The sequence below is a fragment of the Staurois parvus genome, unplaced genomic scaffold, assembly GCF_062004578.1.
Source record: "Staurois parvus isolate SC_StPar_1 unplaced genomic scaffold, SC_StPar_1.0 ptg001615l, whole genome shotgun sequence".
Taxonomy (NCBI): Eukaryota; Metazoa; Chordata; class Amphibia; order Anura; family Ranidae; genus Staurois; species Staurois parvus.
Genome location: NW_028319411.1, coordinates 136,926 through 159,257, shown reverse-complemented (window position 1 = coordinate 159,257; position 22,332 = coordinate 136,926). Strand labels below are relative to the sequence as shown.

At 42.1% G+C, this 22,332-nt stretch overlaps 1 long non-coding RNA gene and 1 pseudogene across 1 annotated transcript in view; both read left to right on the top strand.

Moving 5' to 3' along the window:
• The window catches only part of LOC149435084 (uncharacterized), a 60,550-nt gene extending 44,881 nt beyond the window's left edge, over positions 1–15,669 (top strand). The window contains exon 3 of the long non-coding RNA XR_016308560.1: positions 15,333–15,669. This is a non-coding gene — a long non-coding RNA (uncharacterized LOC149435084). The remainder of the gene's footprint in view (positions 1–15,332) is intronic.
• Positions 15,670–21,579: 5,910 nt separating this feature from the next.
• On the top strand, positions 21,580–21,695 carry LOC149435083 (U2 spliceosomal RNA; annotated as a pseudogene).
• The last annotated feature ends 637 nt before the right edge of the window (positions 21,696–22,332 follow it).

Here is a 22,332-nt window from a genome sequence, read left to right as displayed (position 1 = left end):
ATGTGACTGGATATGTTCACTGTAATCACTGTCTTGTAGGAAACAAAGTGTTAGCTTTTTAGTTCCTACTTCTGTGTCTTCCTATTATCACAGGATGTAGTTCTGCCCTCTTGTGATGGTACAATAAAAATGCAATCACTAGTATCTTCTATTGACAAAGATAGATTACTGTTATATTAGGTATTTTAATTTTATGGGGCTGCCTATTTTCTATACCTCTTACACTCTCCCCCACAAATTGTTATGTCGTCCCTGACATACGCAGAACTTTTTTAAGAAAACATTCTTTTACTTGTCTAGTAGTAACCATAGGAAGCCAATGGTAAGTAGTAACCAAGTTACTTGAGGAAACATCCTCCCTGTGACATCTACTCCCTATTACATCACAGCTTCCCACCAGGCCCACAGCGCTATAGTACCTGGCAAGATATAGTTGCGTGTAACCAACTATTTAGTAAAACCCCTTTCTATACATATCTGTATAGGTTACTAAGTTTAGACAAAGGTGATGAGAAACTAGGGAACATCTTATTACTTTTATACCTTATTATCATAATGGCAGAATACCCATTGTACATCAACAATGCAGCATAACGTTGACATCAACTGCTCTGTACTTTTATCGGCCGACTTTGTATCTTTGTAACATCTAGTTCCCTCACCTAAAACTGTTTCTGCCTGACCTACAATATCTGCAGTACAAATGCAATTATATTTTTCCTTACTTGAACCAACAGAAAAGCAACATATAATTATTCTGGTTTTGGTAATTAACTTTGGTATAGTGTCCCAAATAGTAAACAATGGATCAATAAACATAATCACTTCTACCAACTTCTATAGTCTTCAGCAAAACATTCTGAACTGAAATACCAGCTAGAGTCAACAGGTAATGTAGGAATACTGTCTATAACCTGTATAGATGAAACTCTGGTAACACTACTGGGTTGACCTAAAGTGTCATATGTCAAAATCTTTGGTTGTCTCCTGTTCTTGTAGGGTTGTATTCTACATTGAGGAAGTGAATCTGAAAGGTCCTCATTTTCCTCTACATCACTTTCAACAAGTTGTTCTGTGTTCTCTGTTGCTGGGCATTCTTCTTCTATACCTCCAAATGCATACTCAGTTTGTTCAATTTGATCTGTAGGCTCAGTCTCTCTGACTCCTTCTATATCATACTCACTTCCAGCTGACGTGGGTAGAACTCAATAGCTTCTGAATTTAGCTCTGTACTTTCCTCTGGGTGGTCATGCTGGGTGACTGGTATGAAAGATCTCCAGTGTCTTTGTTCGTGATCTGATTCATTTTCTGATTCTCCCTCAGATGTCTGTGTAGGTTGTTGAGTTGTATTTCGATCCTTCCCTTGCTTTCTTGCACTGGTTCTTTTGGGTATTTGTTGACCTTGGTCGCTAGGTAGATAATCACATGGCAATAGTAAGTTGCGATGTAAAATCCTTGTTCGGCCTTTTCCAGTTTCTGGTTTGATTTCATACACTGGACTGTCTGCACACTTCTTTTTAAGAACAACATGTATGGTATCTTCCCAAAATGATCTCAATTTTTCTGGACCTCCTCTTTCGGTAAGATTTTTGACTAGAACTTTGCTACCTGGTAGAAGTTCAGCTCCATGAATTTTCTTGTCATAGTGTTCTTTTCCTCTCTGTGCAGCTTGAGTAGCTATTTTTGAAGCAACCTTATAGGCCTCAGACATTCTATCTGTCCATATGTTCACATATTCAGAGTAGGTCTTGTATTTTTCAGTTACTGGAGTGTCAAACATACTATCAATGGGTAGTCTTGGAGACCTTCCAAACAGTAGAAAGAATGGAGATTGTCCTGTAGCTTCACTTCGAGTACAATTATATGCATGGACTACCTTTGCTAGTGAATTTTTCCAGTCCTTTTTGGAATCTGGTGACAGGGTACGAAGCATGGATAGCAGGGTACGATTAAATCTTTCAACTTGCCCATTACCTTCTGGGTGATATGGCGTTGTGTGAGAATTTTTGATGTGGCAGTGCTTCCCTAATGTCAAAAACAAGTGATTTTCAAACTCTCTACCCATATCATGGTGAATTCTGGTAGGAAATCCGAATTTCAAGACAAAATCATTGAGTATTTTGTCAGCAACAGTTTTTGCGGACTTGTTCTTGGTTGCATATGCCTGAGCAAATTTTGTAAAATGATCTATTACCACTAAGATATACTCATATCCACCTTTACATTTCTCAAGATGAAGAAAGTCAATGGAGACCATCTCAAAAGGATAAGTTGTCACAATATTGTTCAACGGGGCCCGAACAAGCTTATTTGGCCGTTTGTCTTTCAGACAAGTACATTGACGTGTGATGTAATGCTCAGTGTCCCTTTGCATATGTGGCCAAAATAATCTTTCTCTGATTAAATTTACAGTCCTTTCTACTCCTAAGTGTCCCATCTCTTCATGTAACTCCTTCCATACTAAGTGATGGTACAACTTGGGCAACACTAGTTGAGAACCAGATGATGTTTTCCGTCTCAAAATGTTATTGTCGTCGAGGTAGAGTTTGGTCCACTGTTTCATAAGTATGAAAAGATCAACAGGTTCACCTTGTCGTTCCTGTTTGGATGGAAACTTGTTTTGGCTTTTATACTCCCATACTTTTCCAATCACAGAGTCTTCCTTCTGTGCGGTTCTTATTGTCTCTTTTGGTATTTGAGTTACCTTCTTTGGTGCTGCATCAGTTGTATTGGCAATCGTCATTGGACATAGCCAAGGTATCCTTTCTTTTTGATGTGCTTGAATTGCTTGGGTTATGCAAGTGATGACTTTGGGGTCTACTGCTTGTGAACATTGTTGCATGTATTGTTCAGGACTCAATGGCATACGAGAAAGTACATCTGCATCAGCATTCCTTCTCCCAGGACGATATTTAATAGTGAAGTTGAAGTCAGCTAGTTCTGCAACCCATCGATTTTGCTGTAGTGAGGACATAGGTTAGTGGATTGTTGTCAGTATATACAACAAATGATGGACAGTAATATAGGTAATCTCGGAATCTATCACATATTGCCCACTTCATTGCTAGAACTCGAGCTTCCCTGAATGCATGTGGTAGTTTTTCTCAGCAGGTGTGAGAGTTCTAGACCCATAAGCAATCACCTTTAGTTTCTCCTCTTGCTCTTGGTATAATACGGCTCCTAGTCCTTCTTGTGAGGCATCACAGTGAAGAACAAAGGGTTTGGAATAATCGGGGTAACCCATAACTGGAGGATGAGTTAACACTTCAATGAGCTGGTTCAGTACTATCTGATGATGGTCAGTCCAGGCTATAGACTGATAGGATGGAAGTTGACCTTTTGACTTTGGGATTGGTTTCCTCCTCTTCTTTGTCTGGTTATCTGGTGTTGAGGTTGTGGTAGGTGTCAAACCTGCTGACAATAGTTCATAGAGAGGTTTGGCAATTCTGGAGAAGTTTTGAACATAAGGGCGATAGTAGGAAATAAATCCTAATAGTTTCCTGAGTTCTCCGACAGTCTTTGGTTGGTTGTTTCTTAAGGCAAGAACAGGTGCCGTGTCAGCCGGGTCCATAGAGTGGCCTTCTTTTGACACAATCTTGCCCAGGAATCTGACTTTATTTTGAAAAAGTTCACACTTCCTGGCTGTTAACTTGATTCCGTGTTGTTGGTAACGTTGGAGTACTGACCGGACATGCTCCACATGCTCCTGGAATGATTTACTATGAACAAGGTTGTCATCTAAGTATGGCAGGCAAATCTCATCTCTCAGTCCTATTAAACATGTCTCCATACTGCGTTGGAATTCGGCTGGTGCAGAGCTCAGACCAAAGGGTATTCGGATCCATTCATACAAACCCCAAGGTGTAATGAATGCTGTCAATGGTCGACTGGCTTCTTCCATAAATCCTTGATGGTATGCTTTCCCCTGGTCTAGCACAGAAAACCATGAACTTCCTCCTAGACTGTCCAGCATGTCTTGGATTCTAGGAATTGGATGACGGTCAGGAATGGACTTCTGGTTCAACTCTCTATAATCGCAACACAGTCTTAAACTGCCATCTTTCTTTCTTACGCACACAATGGGTGAGGAATATGATGATTTTGATTCTGCAATCCATCCTCGATTTATCAGATCCTGCAGATATTCCTTAACTTCTTGGTGCAGTGGTTTCGGCACAGACATGTAAGTTCTCGTGACTGGTGTACTGTCTTTGAGACGAATCTGTAACTGTAAAGAAGGAATACATCCTACATCAGAGTCATCTTTGGCAAAAGCATTGCATTCTTCCCTTAGCATTTCTTTGACGATTTGTTGATCTTCAGGAAGGAGGTGTTTCAAAGGCACTGGCGGGTCCCAGCACTCATGATTATCATCCCCCACCCGCGGATAAGTCTCATTTGGATTTCCAATTTTCCCTTTTGGTCCTACCTTGAGTGTCTGTGGTTCAGAGGTCACCGAATTAGTAAACACATTTGCTGATTGTTTCAATTGTACTTGAGCCAGATATGTTGTTTTTATGGGCTCTACACCTCCAATCTTTGTTTGACCTGGTAACACAATGTCCCGTTTAGTTGTATTCCAAACTGGAATGGTCAGTTTGGAGAATTGTCCTCTTTGAAATGAGACTAGTGTCTCACCAATATGCAGTCCATCCGGCAGGTGATAAGCCTCACTCGGTGTAAACAAAACTGTCTGAGCCTGCAAGGACGGTTTGGTGTGAGCACTACACCGGATGTATGTTACAGTATTTGCAGGGATTCTTTGGTTCTCAGTACCAGTCTTTACGATAGCACCACTGGTTTCCCTACAGTTGGCTTGTAGTAAGCTTACAAGGACTTCTGCTTTGGGGGTTGGCAGTTCCAAAGCTGTTCTTAATATGTCCACAAAACCTGGGATAACTTTCTTCCCATCAGCAACTGTCTCTTTGAATGTTTCTTCAATTATATTATAGCCGATAATTGGCTTCTCAGCCACTTTCTCATCCTCAGAGACTACTAGTGGTACTAATAACTGTTTGGTAGTATTACTGCTCGATGTAAGCTGAAAGGTTACCTCAATCCAACCTGAGAACGGAATCTCTGTCTCATTTGCTTTCCCTTGGAGTACCCCTGGTCCCAGCAGTTCTTCAAACGATCGGAGCACAGTGTGTGGCAGTACTCGCTGTCTCCAGCCCTCATTGATAATGCTAACCTGAGAGCCAGTATCCCATAAGGCCTGGACAGGAGTGTTGTCCATTTCACAGTTCACAAGGCATCTCTTTCCAATAAGACCCAGTAGCTTGTTGTGCTTTTTCAAAGTGATGCCATTCACATTGGTTGGCAATTTTTCAGCTGTCGGGGATAGACTTTGAGCAGGGCAGGTTGACGTTTTCCTCCAGTAGCCTGCGTTTAACTTTCCAGCCAGAGCTCTGATGGTAGGTTGGGGACTGGTTTCTTTACTACTGACATGATTTGCACTTTGGGACGCAGGTTTGGTTCTGGCACAGGTTACTGTCGGTCCCTTAACAGCAACCTTCTCCCGTTTAACTGATTTTGTTTGGCCGCTCTACATTGTCTCGCCCTATGTCCAGCTCGACCAAAGTTAAAGCAATGGTCACATGCAGTTCTCTGATCAGTCTTTTCACAAGATTGACAAGTCCCTGTCCCTCGTCCAACAGTTGTTCTAGGTCCTCCAAAGCCATGTTCTTGTCGAGTTCTCGAATCTTGGAGAAGTGTTTTCATATCGAATATTTCTTGTTGCAACTGTATTACAATCTTTTCAAGGTCAGAGTTACTCTTTGAAGGCTGTTGGATTGCCAGACTACTTGTTTGTGATGGAAGCAAAGGGATGGTGCCTGGTACGTGAGAACAATGGAGGATGTTGGCCTGGCACTCTCTTCCCTTCGTCAGGTTACTGTGCTCAGATTTCTTTTGTTTCTGCTCCCTTTCCATCTCCATGTTTGTAGCCTCATTCATCTTCTCTATGAGCAACTCATCTGAGACTGTAGGATCGTCCAAGTGTTGTTTTAGTTGAAACTTGATATGGTCACTTCTCAGTCCAGTGCCCACTGACCTTAAGAATTTCTTTTGTATAAATTCAGTGCCAAAGTGTTCATCTGAACCTTCCCCTTGTGAAACGAACAGCAAACGGTCCTTCAATGCAATGGCCCTAAATAGGAAGTTCTGGGGAGTCTCTTTACTATTCTGTGATATATTGATCAATTGTTGGTATAGTTCGGAAGCATTTTCCTCTTTATAATGGCTTTTTAGGATTCTCTTGAGTGGCACTAGGGTCAGTCCACTCTTCAGCTCTAGCATGCCTCTGAGACTTGACCCAGGACTAATGGCTTTCACCACAGCTTCCACAAGCTCTGACTCGGGATACCCCTTTTGCAGTCCCATGTCAATCTGGTACATGAGGTTAGTATAGGACAGCTTATCTTTCTGTTCCTTTTCACCTATCTGACCAGCAATTTTAAAGTCCTTTCTGATTGTAACTTCTGGCAAGTTAGTATGGGAAAGTCTCTGAGCAACTAGATTAGGGTCTTGATTTGCAGAACTTCCTTTTGAGTCTTTGTCTTTAGTGCTAAGTTCTTTCATCTGTCCCTCTATCATCTTGGCCGTTTCTTGAAGTTTTTCCTGTATACTGTAGTATTGCTGTTTTAAATCCTTTAACTGTTGTTCTGCCTGAAGGTCTTTGCCACTATCGCTTGGTGCTTCCATGTTATCTCTCTTCTCTAACTCACCAATGAATTTCTTGGTTGCCTGCAGAAATTGTGTCACCACTTCTTCACTTTCAGTCTCTACCAGTTCATCTAACACCTCATTCACTATCCGCATGTAATGGCGCCGGGTTTTTCCTTTTGCCATACTTGCTTCGGAGGCCTTTATAAACTGGCAAGTCTCCATGAGATCATCGACTGTCATGTGAATCAGGTGTCCACTGATTTCGTCTTGCAACTTTTCGATATCCATACTCCTAATGTTTTTCTGTAACTTCACCACGGACAGCGTAGTCACTCCTTTTCACTTCCGTGACCTTTCGGCGTGCCTTTCACCCGGCCCCACGTTGGGCGCCAATTTTGTTGCACATACGGTAAATAATTCAACTGTGCGAAGGATGGGTCGGGTGAAACCAGAAGTGTTTTATTAGGAATGGCTGTAACAAACACAGAAAACCCTTAATTACATGTGACTGGATATGTTCACTGTAATCACTGTCCTCTATACATTACTAAATATTTCCATATACATTACTAAATATTTCCATATACATTAATAAGTATTTTCATATACATTAATAAACACCTTTAATCGCAATATTGAATATCTAGACCTCTGCAGATATGCTAGTGACCTATTCTGCATAACAATAGCGTATTACAATAGAGAAATCACATTCCCTGTATCTTAGCGCCAAATCACATAGCTGCAATATATATTCACATTTATGCTACAAGTAATCTGATTGCATAATAGTAACAGCGGCATTCACTGATCACCAGGGTACATGTTAAGTCATTTTGTCCTATTTATCATGTTAAACAGCCTCCTGCTTACCTGTAACAAACACAGAAAACCCTTAATTACATGTGACTGGATATGTTCACTGTAATCACTGTCTTGTAGGAAACAAAGTGTTAGCTTTTTAGTTCCTACTTCTGTGTCTTCCTATTATCACAGGAAGTAGTTCTGCCCTCTTGTGATGGTACAATAAAAATGCAATCACTAGTATCTTCTATTGACAAAGATAGATTACTGTTATATTAGGTATTAGGCTTTGGATTTTAATTTTATGGGGCTGCCTATTTTCTATACCTCTTACATATGCATCCACGCCGGTCTGAGGTTGACAGCATTCTTTGATCATACTGACTCAAAGCTGCTGACTGGGAGCCAGCAGGACAGGCTTCTGATCTCGTGACCAGTGTGGGAGCCAATCACAGCAGTCATCTGATACAGAAGCTGTGCTGGTGACCCTTTAACTGGGCTTCAATGCCCAGGAGGCGGCATGTTGTGATTGGCTCCCACAGTGATCACATGATTGGGAGACCGATGGCTATTAGTTAGCAGCCTTGATCAAGAGCTGTCACTGACAGCTTGGTCAGGGTGCTTGAAGTGCAGTTAGCATGCTCTCCTCAGACCTCTATGGATGCTGAGCCCCTTTCTTTGCTCCGCATTACATGGTCAGCAAGGGGTTAATTAGGAAATTAAAGCAAAAATAGTAATTGTCGGTGGTGGTCGGTGTAAAAGTCACTTCTTACGTTGGTGGTCAGTGTACGCAATCTGCCACTACTCTCTTCTCAAGGAACCCCCTAGTAACCTCTAAAGCAGGGGTCTCCAAACTCTCTAAACAAAGGGCCAGTTTACTGTCCTTCAGACTTAAGGGGGGCAGACTGTAGGAAGTCAAAGAAGAAAATGTCCTGGCTTCACTGGGAGTAAATAATGCTAAATCTTTGGAACTAGGGGAGGAATAGTGCCCTATCATTGGTGTCATTGGGAGCAATAAAGCCACATCATTGGTGTTGGTGGGAGGAATAGTACCCCATCATTGGTGTCAGTGGGAGGAACAGTGACCCATCTTTGGTGTCAGTGGGAGGAATAATGCCCCATCTTTGGTGTCAGTGGGAGGAATAGTGTCTCATCAGTAGTGTCAGCGGGAGGAACAGTGCCACATAATTTGTGTCAGTGGAACGGCTTGTGCCCCAACATTTGTGTCAGTGGGAGGAATTGTGCCCTAATGTTGGTGTCAGTAGGAGGAATTTTGCCCCATCATTGGTGTCAGTGGGAGGACTAGTGGCCTGCCGTTGGTCTCATTGGGAGGAACAGTGCCCCATCATTGATGTTAATTGGAGAAATAGTGCCTCATGGTTGGTGTCATTGGAAGGAATTGTATCTAACATTGGTGTCAGTGAGAGAAATTGTGCCTCACTGTAGGTGTCAGTGGAAGGAATAGTGCCCCACTGTTGGTGTCTTTGGGAGGAATTGTGCCCCATTGTTGGTGTCAGTGGGAGAAATTGTGCCCCATCCTTTGTGTGTTTAGGAGGATTTGTGCCCCACTGTAGGTGTCAGTGGAAGGAATAGCGCCCCGTCGTTCATGTCATTAGGAAGAATAGTGCCCCATCATTGGTGTGATTGGGTGGAATTGTAGACTATCATTTGTGTCAGTGAGAGGAATTGCGCCCTATTGTTGGTGTCAGTGGCAGAAATGATGTCCCATTGTTGAGTTACTGGATGGAGTAGTGCCCCAAGGGCGGGATGAAAGCAAGCAAAGGGCTACATTCACTCCGGGCCACAGTTTGGAGACTACTGCTCTAAAGGAACCTCTGGATTCCCCCGAAACCCTGGTTTAGGAAAGGCTGAGTTAGACGCAACACAGTATTATATACCCAATCTTTTGTTAGTTGGGATTTCTGGTCTCCCCGTTCCATACAGTTTTATGAAAATAGAGCTGTTCTGGTTGATAAATTGAAGCGATAATGCTGGAGAAGCAGAGTCTTCCTATCCATTGTATGTTTCTCCAGCTCTTGAGGCCGATGTCTCACTCATCTTCCCCGTGCCACGAAAATGCTGATAGGAAGCTGCATTAACAAGACCACATTTCCTAATGGGAAAATGAGGTAAAAGCCTGAGGGAGCCAGGCACACATTTCCCTATAATTTTGGTTTATCTGTATGTTTTCAAGGCTCTGTATAGGCAGAATTAGATATCTGAGTATTTAAGTGAGATAGAAAGAAATATGGTGCCTGAGTGTTCAGGAACACTATTATTATCAACAGATAAGAGATTGTCAGCTGTAATATGTGTACATATAGACGGGGTGGACAAAATAACGGAAACCTGATGGATGTGCCAGCCTGGTGTTTTTGGACCACAAGCGGTTGTCAATGGTTTAAGAATTTAGATTAATCTAGGTCCCAGTTGTATAAATTTAATTTTTTACTATATTGTTAAGTACCAATAGTTACAAGCAGGAGACGGTAAAAGGTGAGTGTGCCAGCATCAGCTGCCATTGAGGCTGTAGGCATACGGTCCTAGGAGGTCTCGGATCTGCAAGAAAGTTGGTTCTGGAAGACTTGCCTCTGCCAAACGCTGTGTTCGCAGGTCTGTGCAGGAAGCAACTGGTTATACAGTATGGGTCACTGACTGGGGTCTGATTGATGATATGATCAATGTCTGAATGGTGAAGAACCTCCACTCAGCACCACCAACACAACACACACTTTTAAGTAGTTTTTATTATTAAATCATAGGTACAGACAGCATTATCCATCAAAATCTTCAAAACCAAAGGAATGATACAAAAATTGTAGACAATACTCATATCTGTGGTAAACTAGGTTATCTAAGGGATGTACAGCTATCTCAGTTGTACAGTATAGCATATCAAAAGTAAATTGCGCAGTTTACACAAACAACCTAAAGAAAAGAATAAGGAAAACCCTTTCAACAAGCACCATTGGTCATGAAACATCCGATAAAGGAGCTTTAGCGAGTCCACAATTTTCTCTACTTTCCTATAACATTAAACATATGGTCCCAAATTGACCACTTAGCATTAAAAGCCTTAAGGCCTTGGTTACTAAACACAAGGAACATCTCATAGGTAAAATGGAAATGAACTCTATGGATCTATTAGGAGTTAATATATTAGGAGTTCATTGATTTCTAGTTATAAGTCATAGTTAGACAAGCCAACATCAGAATATGGGAAACTACAGTTCTAGATTGAACCGGGCAAGTGTCCATAGACAAAGTGAGTAGAGCGAAGTGTGAGGATGGGGTAGAAAGAATAGCAGCTACTTTGGATCCAAGAGAAAACACTGTATTCCAAAAGCTACATACACTTATACACTCACATACAATGTAAGTTACCCAATCTCCCACATTGTCGCCTCCTTGTCGCCAGCATACAGTATGCCCTTTCAAAACTGGTCTGAGCTTGGGAAAAAATGATATTTCAATTATGGATGAAATCTTCCAGGCTGGGGTTCAACCATTGGCTTCCCATATCTCTTGATGACTCAAGACATTTATTTATTTCAGGTACTTATATAGCGCCGTCAATTTACGCAGCGCTTTACATATATATTGTACATTCACATCAATCCCTAACTTTCAAGGGTTGTACAATCTAAGGTCCCTAACTCACACTCATACATACTAGGGCTAATTTAGACATATTCCAAGTAACCTACCAGCATGTCTTTGGAGTGTGGGAAGATACCGGAGTACCCGGAGGAAGCCTACGCAGGCAAGGGAGAACATGCAAACTCCAGGCAAGTGGTGCCATGGTTGGGATTTGAACCAACAACCCTAGTACAGCCAGGCGGGAGTGCTAACTATTTAGGCACTGTGCTGCCCCATGGGGTGTCTTGTGTATTTCCAAATTCTGTCCCTTCACATTTCGGAGTTTAGAGTGTTCCTGACCAGGATGAAGCTCATCCTGTTTTGAGTGGGAAGCTTTATAGCCACTACAGCAGTTATGCAGACCTGAGAAAACAAGACAGAAGGTCCACCAATAGAATATCCAAATAAATAGAAGGAACATGTTGGAGGATATAACTCCCCAACATTTACCAAAAACATAAATACCAGTTTTGGTTGGACTGGCCCACTGACTTCCTATATCTCTTGATTACTCCAGCCATGGGATGTCTCTTTTGTAGTTCCTGGCTCTGTTCCTTCACATTTTGGAGTTTTGAATGTTCCTAATCATGTTGGCAGGTTCTAACTCATCCTGGTCTGGGTGGGAAGCCTTTTAATGGCTACAGCAGTTGTGCAGACCTGGGAACACAAGGCAGATATCTCACCTAAAGAGTCTCCAAAGAGATACAAGAAAATTGTTGAAAGGTATAACTTCCCAACATCTAAAAAATATATCATAACCAAAAATGGTGCAGCACATTTAGATTAAATACCCCAAACCTTATACAATAAATGTACTCCAAAAAATTCTCCACATATATAATTCTTTACAAACATGCAAAAAAACAAAGTGCATTATCCTAAAGTACAGTAATGAGGTAGATTACTCATAAAGTGCAATACTAAAATGTCGGTATAATTCTTCTCTTGTGTATCTTTCAGAGATGTTGTAGTTCATTAAATAATGCATATAACCATAACTGCAATACAGTGTTCTTAAAATAAAGTGCTCTTGAAATGCATATAATGGTGACTGCAATAAAGTCCTCTTGAACCAGGGACTTGTTCCCCAGTCACTCTAGTGCTCGTGTATCATCTTCCAGCACCCCTTAGTGGGCGCCACTCACCAGATCTCATGGAACCCCATACATACATAAGAAGGTCTTTTGCGCTTGTGTCATGCCTCCACAGCTTTCTCCTTCTAGCTCTCCCCCGACTCTCCACCAGCTCCCGGCAGCTCCATCATAAAAAGAGGACTCCCAATAGTGTAATACCGCTTTTATTAGATTTAAAAAACAGTCCAACGCACCAGCATGCAAATAATAAGAATTCAGCTTAGGGTTCCATTGGCTCCGTGCATTCCATGACACTGGAACCTGCATCACCAGAGGTGACATAAACAGCCGTAGTTAGCGAGGCTCCACCCAGCACGCTTTGTCTGTTATGATGTCTTCAGGGGATCATTGCATTGGATTTGGTTAGATTTTCTGCACTATCGCCCCAAAAGGTAATTGGAGGGTACTCATCAGATAAATTGATATCGGAGGTGAAACCAAAAGTGCAGAGTTTGGTGGTTTCTGGTTTTATGTAAAAGAATAAAAAATATATCAATTTTGGAAGGACTAACCCTTTTAAATAAGCAATATAAATGTAAAAAATATAAATGTAAAAACCAGCATTGTTTGCAGTGTTATAGTTGTTAGATGAAGAGCTTGCTGTATCTTCCCACTAATCAGAATTCAAGGAAATAAGTTTTCATTTTTGTAATGCCTCTCCACTCAGTATTCCACTCAGGAAGTTTTCCAACTATTCTTATACGTTAATGAGGGAAACAAAAAGCTCCGAGAAGGTTATTAAGCTTCATAACTCACTCCACTCTGCCTGCAACTTCCCTTTGTCGTAAACAGCAATACGGCAGATTAATAAAGGTCTGAAAATAAATTGCTAGTTCAGACTTTCAAAGGGATTTATGTAGTGGTGCACCAAAATGAAAATTCTCGTGACGAAAACGAAAATTCAGGATGCACTTGGCCAAAAACCAAAACCAAAATGGACAGTTTTTAACAATTTTTTTTGGAATAACATACACTTTAATAATTGAAGAAAAAAAGACAACATATACTTGTGACAGAAAGCCAGGAAGAACTAGGGGATGTGTCCAGGATGGGAGGTATATTTGTCCCAGATTCATGCTCTACACTGACTGTCTCTCCTTTGTGCTGTGTAGTGAGCCTGTTTAGCTCACTGATGATTTAATGAGCTCAGCTGTAGCAGGTTAGGAGCTCTGGGCTCTATAAAACTCCCAGGCTGCTTAGGGAGAATGCTCCAACCTGGAACCAGTTTGCTGTGCAGGACAGACTGGGGAGCAACCAAACAATACTGTGATGAGAGTAAATCTGTGTGATTTTGGACTTGGAGACGGTCTGTGTGAACAAGGAAAAAATGTCACCAGCACACCGAGGATCACCAATGTGAGTCCAAAGGTTTTAATAAACCATCACATAGTTACAGCAAGGCAACGTTTCGGAGTCTCGCAGGACCCCTTCATCAGGCATGTGACTCACTAACCCTCCTGTAACCCCAACACACCCTAACACTAACCCCCCTGTAACCCCAACAGACCCTAACACTAACCCCCTTGTAACCCCAACAGACCCTAACACTAACCCCCCTGTAACCACAACACACCCCAATACCCTCCTGTAACCCCAGCACACCCTAACACTAACCCTCCCTGTAACACTAAGATCAACACTAATCCCCCTGTAACCCCAACACTACCCCTCCTGTAACCCCAACACATCCTTACACTAACCCTCCCTATAACCCTAACACTAATCCTCCCTATAACACTAACCCTCCCCGTAATACTAAGATCAATACTAACCCCCCTGTAACCCCAACACACCCTAACACTAACCCTCCCTGTAACCCCAACACACCCTCACCCTAACCCCTCTGTAACCACAACACACCCTAACACCGCCCTGTAACCCCACCACACCCTAACACTAACCCTCCTGTAACCCAAGCACACCCTAACACTAACCCCCCCCCTGTAACCCTAACACTAACCCTCCCTGTAACACTAAGATCAACACTAACCCCCCTGTAACCCCAACACACCTTAACACTAACCCTCCCTATAACCCTAACACTAACCCTCTCTGTAACCCCAACAAACCCTTCCACTAACCCTCCTGTAACCCCAACACACCCTAACATTAGCCCTCCTGTAACCCCAACACACCCTTACACTAACCCTCCTGTAACCCCAACACACCCTAACATTAGCCCTCCTGTAACCCCAACACACCCTTCCACTAACCCTCCCTGTAACCCTAACACTAACCCTCCCTGTATCTCTTTGGTAACTGGTGGTATAAGGCCTGAAGCAGGTGTACAGGTGACTGTCAACAGGTACCGGTAAAGCCAGGACGGGTCACCCTACAGATGCCGCCACATGCAGGAAGGGTAGTATGGTTTCTGTGGGGTTCTATAGAATACTGTTCTGGCAGGTCCCTACCCTGGGACTGGTTGAAGAGTGGACAGCTCCCCTTCTACATAACAGAAGTATTCCTTGTTTCCCATTTGGTTTGACATCCAAAGGCTCATCCCATGAGCCCCTTCTGTAGAATAATGAAACTCTCCAAACCTGTCAGGCACATCCACATAAAGAGGCCCTGTCACCTCTCTACATTCTTGCTATGGCAGGTTTACCTTATGTGAAGTCAATATAGATAAAAGGTATTTTCTGTATGTCACAGGCGCCATGACTGCATCTTATCACGCAGAATATCCTCAGTATAGGCTGAGAAAGTGAAATCCAGCACCAGTCTGCCAAGTCACTTTGGCTGGACAAAATCTGCTCTAAGAACATAACTGTCTTCTCCTTGGAATGATATGGATACTCTGTGTCAAGGCCAGCTGTGTCTCTTGAAACTCCGGTGCCAGCAGTGATTTAGCGGAGCGACTGTGTTATGACTCCACCATTGTTTGAAAATTGTACTTTATTGCATTCTTTGGTGAACCACATTTACCTCAATGTTCATTAAGTGGCAGATAATACATTTCTCAATACAGTTTTTACTCCGACCGAATCTACTACTTTTATTGATGGGAAGGCATTGCGGTTCATGTGAATTTCATTTTATTTTTATATATAAATGTTCAGAAATCCATAAAGGCTTTCTTTTTTTTTACAGGTCAGTAAATTTCACTGCCAAATTAGTAATCCGTGCTACCACACAATGGAAGATAGCTCCGCTGTGGGCAGGTGACAGTCCTCAGGTGGTCATGTGATGTCAACTATGCAGCAGTTGGTAAATGTACAGATAAAAGAAATCATTGTCATTGCTCATATAGAAATGATGTAACTAATCTTCAGACATAAAAGATGACATGCCTTTGAGGTTAGATCTCATATTAGTTTTTTTAAATTGCAACATGATTTTCTGCATTTGTGAACCTAGAATTAAAGTGGAGAAATTAACTTGATGTTCTGTCTAGTTGTAGCTAACGTGTACATTTGTGATGTGTTATTTTATATAAATAAATCTGATAAAATATGTATAGTACAGTATGATTTTCTTTTGGCTGTTCTGTTGTGTTCTTATCTGTCCATATACTGTATACACTGACCGACCACTTTATTATGTACACCTGTTCAATTGCTTGGTAACACAAAATTCTGATCAGCCAATCACATGGCAGCGACTCAATGCATTTAGGCATCTAGACATGGTGAAGACAACTTACTGAAGTTTAAACTGAGTATCAGAATGGGGAAGAAAGAGGATTTCAGTAGCTTTGAATGAGGCATGGTTGTTGGTGCCAAACAGGCTGGTCTGAGTATTTCAAAAACTGCTGATCTTACTGGGATTTTCACTCACAAACATCTCTAGGGTTTATAGAGAATGGTCCAAAAAAGAGAAAATATCCAGTGAGTGGAAGTTGTGTGGACGAAAATGCCTTGTTGATGTCAGAGATCAGAGGAGAATGGGAAGGTTGCTGCTACATTCAGATGGTAGGGTTAGAATTTGGTGTAAACAACATGAAAGCATGGATCCATCCTGCCTTGTATCAATGGTTCAGGCTGGTGGTGTAATGGTGTGGGGGATATTTTCTTGGCACTAGCAATGTGTACCTAATACAATATGCCAATCAGTACTGTTAAATCACCTTTTAAGAAGTGGAAAGTTCGGGGATCTCTTGACACCAAGCCAAGGTCAGGTAGACCAAGAAGCTTGCAGCCACAACTTCTAGAAGAATTGTTCAGGATATAAAGAGAAACCTATAGGTAACCACAAGAAAAATACAGGCTGTTCTGGAAAAAGACAGTGTGGTTGTTTTGAAGGAGCACAATATGATGACACTTGAACAAAAATAACCTGCATGGTCGAGGTGCCAGAAAGAAGCCTTTACTGCATCAATAACACAAAAAGGCCCGGTTAGGCATGTCAAAGTGTTGTCGGCCATATTGTAACCGGGCTTTTGTGTGGCATTGGTGCAGTAAAAGCTTATTTCTGGCACCTCGACCAAACAGCTCCTTTTTGTTCAAGTATCACCGTATTGTACTCCTGAAAAACAACCACACCATCTTTTTCCAGAGCAGCCTGGTTTTCTTTTGAGGTTGTCTGTGGGTTTTTCTTTGAATCCCAGACAATTCTTCTGTCAGTTATGGCTGCAATCTTTCTTGGTCTACCTGACCATAGCTTGGTATCGAGATCCCTGAACTTTCCACTTCTTAATAGGTGATTTAACAGTACTGATTGGCATATTCAAGGCTTTGGACATCCTTATATGTCCTTTTCCATCTTTATAAAGTTCCATTACCTTGTTACGCAGGACTTTTGACAGCTCTTTTCTGATCCCCATGGCTTAGTATCTAGCCTAGTCAGTGCTTCCACGTAAGAGCTAACAAACTCATTGACTATTTATACATTGACACTAATTGCAATTTAAAAAGCCACATATGTGGGACATTAACCTCTAACTGGCATTTTAACCCGTGTGTGTGTCACTGTGTGTGTGTGTGTGTGTGTGTGTGTCACTGTGTGTGTGTGTCACTGTGTGTGTGTGTCACTGTGTGTGTGTGTCACTGTGTCTGTGTGTCACTGTGTGTGTACCAAGGCCAAACATTCCAGGGGATGGAAACTTTTGATGCTGGCCATTTGGGTGATTTCTGTTATTATGATTTAAAAAGGAGCCAAACAACTATTTGATAATAAATGGCTTCATATGATCATCATCCTTCAATAAAAGAGCATTTTTTGGCATGATCAGTCTTATTTTCAATATCAATGCCAAAATTTCACAATTTCTGCCAGGGGATGTAAACTTTTGAGCACAACTGTAAGTTCCCACTGACACCAATGATCTTTTTAGCTATCTGTAAAGAGGTAATTCTTCCCAATGTGTAAGGGCCATGTATAATTGGAAAAAAAAAAAGAGTTAATTCCCCCATTCAATGTGGGTGGGGGAATCCTCCCACCGTCCTATTGTATTCTGATAGTGGGGAGCCTTCACTGCCAACAGAAAACAATGATCAGTGTTGCTGGCTATAGTGGCACTGATCATTCAGGAAAATCTCAACAGGTTGGTTGTACACAATTCGATCGATAGATCGACTTGAGTACAACCAGCTAGTGAATACATGGATTGAAATTCGGCTGGTCTCTGCTGAACCGGCTATATTTCTTTCCATGTATGGCTGGCTTGAGAAGCATTCTTCTCACTGACCATCACACTAATGTATCATGAATTGTACATACATTCATTTTTACCAGGGGTTCCCTGATACTGGAAAGTTTTTTTTTCAATGGTTCCCCTGTGTTGGAAATGTTGAGAAAGGCTGCTATAGAGTGTCACTAGAGTGACAGCTCTGGGTCTGCTGGAGCTGCTGACATCACAAGATGGCGGTGCCCAGGAACAGTCTTGGGGCTTTTGAGAGACACAATGAAGACTTACACGGGTAAATAACATGCCTAAAATACATTAAAAGTACATCATCGTACAGAAATCTTGTTCAAGTGCATGGACTGGTAACCAGGTCTCCAAGTATATAGCTTGCAAGCTTACCACTCCCATTCAAAGTGTGAGACACACCAGTCATTGGTGGTTTCATATCTAGAGATACAATTTTTTACCTTCACCCCAGAAAAAGATAAGTCATTGTTGAGACTGCCAGAAGAAGGATATTGCATTAAGCAATCTCATTAGTGAGATGACAGAGACGAGTCTCCAGAGCTATCAAATATACAAGGCCGGGTTATAGAGTCACCTCATATAATCTGTGATATCTGGAGAAATCTGATCTCTTTAGTTTGGTGACTAGCTGAAGCTCCTGACTTCCCTTGACAATCACGAGTTGTACATGAATACACACACTTCTGATAGGTAATTCTTTCCAGATATGTTACATACAGTCAGGTCAATAAATATTGGGACATCGACACAATTCTAACATTTTTGGCTCTATACACCACCACAATGGATTTGAAATGAAACAAACAAGATGTGCTTTAAATGCACACTGGCAGCTTTAATTTGAGGGTTTTTACATCCAAATCAGGTGAACGGTGTAGGAATTACAACAGTTTTCTACATTTTCTGCAAATTAAACACAATTTTTATAGGTTGGCAATTTTATGCTTAATTTTGAGTTTATTTGTACATATATAATACATTATTTCTTGGGGTTATTGTTACTAATTATATATTGAAGTTAATGTAGTGGATACATAGTGTATTCTGCAGCGATATAAAATGTACTTCACGGTATTACTTTATATCAGGGGTCTCCAAACCACAGCCCGCGGGCCACATGCTGCTGGCTACAAGATGTTATCTGACCCACAGCTGATGTGCACAGTCTCTGCTCTGATGGGGTCCCTGATGTAAGGGGGGACTGCTCTGTGAGGGGCCATTCTGATGGACGCTCTGATGTAAGAGTGGCTATGATGGGGGCCCTAATGTAAGAGGGGACTTTGATGTAAGAGGGGACACTGATGGGGACTAAGAGGGAATCTGATGGGGGCTCTAATAGGGACTTTGATATAATGGGGCTCTGATGGGGACCCTGATGTAAGGGGGGACTCTGATGGGAAATTTGATGTAAGAGGGGGCTTTGATGGGACATTTGATGTAAGGGGGCTCTGATGGGAACCCTAAAGTGAGAGGGGACTCTGATGAAGACCCTGATGTAAGGGGGACTCTGATGGGAAATGTGATGTAAGAAGGGGCTCTGATGGGAACCCTGATGTAAGGGAAAACTCTGATGGGGACCCTGATGTAAGATGGGACTCTGATAGGGACCCTGAAGTGAGATGGGATTCTGATGAGGTCCCTGATGTACATTTGCAAGAAAAAGTATGTGAACCCCTTGGGATTACATGGAGTTTTGCATGAATTGGGCATAAAATGTGCTCTGAACGTCATCTAAGTCACAAAAATAGAAGAACACAGTCTGCTGAACATAATACTACACAAACATTAGATGTTGGCATGGTTTAATTGCACATAATATGTAAACATTCACAGTGCAGGGAGGAAAAAGTATGTGAGGCCCTAGCTTAATGACTTCTCCCAGAGCTAATTGGAGACAGGAGTGGGCCAACCTTGACTCCAATCAGTGTGATGATATTGGATGTGTTGCTGACAGCTGTCCTGCCCTTAAAAAACACACACCTGTTTTGGGTTTACTGGTTTCAAGAAGCAATGTCTGATGTGAACCATGCCTCGCAGAAAAGAGCTCTCAGAAGACCTACGATCAAGAATTGTTGACTTGCATGAAGCCTGGAAAGGGTTACAAAAGTATCTCCTAAAGCCTTGATGTTCATGTGTCCACGGTAAGACAGACTCTACAAATGGAGAAAGTTTAGCACTGTTGCTACTCTCCCTAGGCGTGGTCGTCCTGTAAAAATGACTGCAAGAGCACAGCGCAGAATGCTGCATGAGGTAAAGAAGAATCCCAGAGTGTCAGCTAAAGACCATTGTCATTGATGAGAAAATGAATTCCAGAGTTTATCAAGACATTTTGCAGGAAAATGATTGGGACTCTGGTGTAAAAGAAACTCTTATGGGGACCCTGATACAAAGGGGACTTTGATGAGAATAGTGCAGAATGGGTGTATTTTTGTTTGACCTTTATTAATGGCTCAGGTTTAGTTGAAATGTCTTTGCTTTGCTTTAGTGAAGTTCTTTCTCTGTTGTGAATCATATTGTGCCAATTACAAAAAAAACTCAAAGGAAAATGGATCCATTCTCTTGTAACTCATATATTTTTTTAGCCCGCAGATATTGGCCCTCGTACTGAAAAGTTCAGAGATCCCTTTATATGATTTGGACATTGATAGCTTAGTAACGATTTCCTGACATTTCTATTGGTTAGCGGTGAGATGAACTATTATTCTCCTGTATGGTATATATACTACCGAGTTGTCTTCACACATTGAAGTCTATATTGCTCACAATCTATAAGGGGAAAGCACATTTTAAATTCATGAGATTTGTCATAAAATAATAAAAAATGAATGAATAAATAATGAAATATAACATCAATTTCCACATTTATAAAGATTCCTGCAGGTGTATTATTTGTATTTTGAATACCTGGGATCTACTTTCCTGACAATGAGATGTTGTGATGATTGTACACATTTAGTAGAGGTATACCTAGTGGGAGAGGAAAGAAGAAAAAAAAGGGGGGGGAGGGGAGTAAGGGGGAGTGGAAGGGGAGAGGATGGTTTGTCTTGTTCAGGTGGGGTGGGGACTGATCTAGCCTGAATTCCATACTAACTTATGGGCCTTCAATGTTCATCTAGAGATAATAACTCCTTTCTGGGGGGCTCAGCATAGAATTCTTATGTCCATCAGTCAATTTCCACCTTTATAATAATTCCTGCGGGTGAATTATTTGTATTTTGAATTCATGGGATCTCCTCTCCTGACAATGGGATGTTGTGATGGTTGCACACATTGAGATACATGGCAATCTGCATAACAGGCACTGTTTATGAACAAGGCTCCAGGCCTCCCTCACCATGGTTGGGGTTGTTGAGTTATAAATGAAGGTTGGAGGCACACAGGGAGTGGAGATCATTCATGGAGGGGGAGGAGTGTGTGTTTCCCCCCTGATGGGATACATCAGGAGAACATTGGGGTTTTTATGAATTACTTTAGACTTCTGACATGTACTATTTACTGTGATCAAGATTCAGGCTGAGAAGTGAGACTCCTCAAGGCACATTATGGAAAGTCACTTTCATAAAAGTAATGGAACTGATCACAGGAATGGTGTCAGAATTGTCAAATTAGCCATAAATATTCCATGTTCTTGTGTAAATGGTAAACTGAGAATACTTCCTACAATCAGATACAAATGTGTTGAGATGTAATGGATCTCCTTTAGATCTACTAACAACCATGTAGTGCAAGGGGCTTGCCTGATTGGATGCTTCTCGGCCTTTTGGCTAAGATCAAGTGTAGTATCTGTTCTTATCAGTGTCCAGTGGGGGTGCTCCCGGCCATTCTAGCTTTGCGGGGATGGCTGTTGTATAGTACCCTCACTGGTATGATGGGGGTCCGGAAGGCTGGACCGGAGGGACAGAAACCAGGGAGCGCCATGATTCGTTCTGGGGCCTTGGGAGTAATTCCTCTGGGAAAGCTGGAAAGACCCAGTACCTCCTGATTCGGACGGATCTACCTTGGTCTGGCCAGGGGCTGGGGACGCAAAAAGTCCGCAAACTCAGTGCCCCCTGGGGAAGACGCTCTCAGGAGTGTCACTAGTAACACTTGGGTGTGGGACCCCACGGTGTGAAGATGACACATGGCCACTGTTTTTCACTTCTTTTTGCACAGCGCCCTAAGGACCAGGCCTTTTGGCCAAGTCCAGGGCAATTTTTGCTATGGGCCTCAGGGCCTGGTCTGTGCACGATTTGGCACGGTACCACTTTTTTATTTTCTATTTATTTAATTTATTTCACCTCCCACGTTTGTCACTTTTTTCTTTCGCTTATGTGTGTGTTTTTCACGGATGGAGGGTGTGGGTCCTCGGGCCTATCCTGAAGTCTAGGGGGAGGATGTGTGGCCTTTTGGTTCCTTCCTCCCCTGATCCCTAGGGGGTTTTCTCTTCGGGAGAACCCCCTTGCCTAGTACTGGATGTCCGGCTTCGGCTGGATATAAGGAACGGTGGTCCACCAGGCC